Below are 462 nucleotides of genomic sequence, written 5' to 3'. Positions count from 1 at the left end.
CAGATGGAGCTGAGGGCTCGGACGGTATCCGGGACGACGAATCAGGGGCTACGTTTACCGACGGGTATTGTGGTGACCGACGAACATGGTGACGACTGTGAGGTCGAATTTCTGTCACTGGCCAGGACTACTTACTCCCGAGAAACACAGGTACATTTTCGCCTATTCTAAAAATGTAGCCACGTCACCCTAGATCGGTAAATTGAAGGCTGTAAGGAATATGATTTCTCTTTAACATTTATTCGCATCTGAAATGAGGAAGAGCCGAATAGAATGCTTCTATCGCTCTGTTACAAAGGGCAATCTACAGTAAAAATGAAATTTTTCACAGCTGATTACAAAGATTGTTGTCCTGATACTAAACGATCTTATCTTTTAACAGGTGTCAAGTTGTTTTGATTCAATGAGGCCTGCTTCCATTAGACAAGAACAGAACACTCCACTGTCGCAGTATGTATTACC

Source organism: Branchiostoma floridae, chromosome 15 (genome assembly GCF_000003815.2).
Source record: "Branchiostoma floridae strain S238N-H82 chromosome 15, Bfl_VNyyK, whole genome shotgun sequence".
Lineage (NCBI taxonomy): Eukaryota > Metazoa > Chordata > Leptocardii > Amphioxiformes > Branchiostomatidae > Branchiostoma > Branchiostoma floridae.
Note: the sequence above shows the minus strand (reverse complement) of the source record.